Raw genomic sequence first — 333 nt, 5'->3', positions numbered from 1 at the left:
TACTGTACTGTAATGTACTGTACTGTAATGTAATATACTACACTTTAATGTATTTGAATGTACTAAACTGTACTGTAATGTAATATACTGTAATATACTGTAATGTACTGTACTGTACTTTAATACACTATACTGTAATGTACTGTAATGTAATATACTGTACTGTACTAAACTGTACTGTAATGTAATATACTGTAATATACTGTACTTTGATACACTATACTGTAATGTACTGTAATGTAATATACTGTAATATACTATACTGTAATGTACTGTAATGTAATGTAATGTACTGTGATGTGATGTAATGAACGTACTTTCTTGGGGGGCAGC

At 28.5% G+C, this 333-nt stretch overlaps 1 protein-coding gene across 3 annotated transcripts in view; it reads left to right on the top strand.

Moving 5' to 3' along the window:
- otud7b (OTU deubiquitinase 7B) overlaps positions 1-333 on the top strand; it is a 46,972-nt gene that overhangs the window by 32,198 nt on the left and 14,441 nt on the right. The window lies entirely within an intron of this gene.

This window comes from Notothenia coriiceps, unplaced genomic scaffold (assembly GCF_000735185.1).
Source record: "Notothenia coriiceps isolate Sejong01 unplaced genomic scaffold, NC01 NC01_scaffold00016820, whole genome shotgun sequence".
Taxonomy (NCBI): Eukaryota; Metazoa; Chordata; class Actinopteri; order Perciformes; family Nototheniidae; genus Notothenia; species Notothenia coriiceps.
The sequence above is the reverse complement of the archived record's forward strand: the minus strand, read 5'-3'. Positions and strand labels throughout refer to the sequence as shown.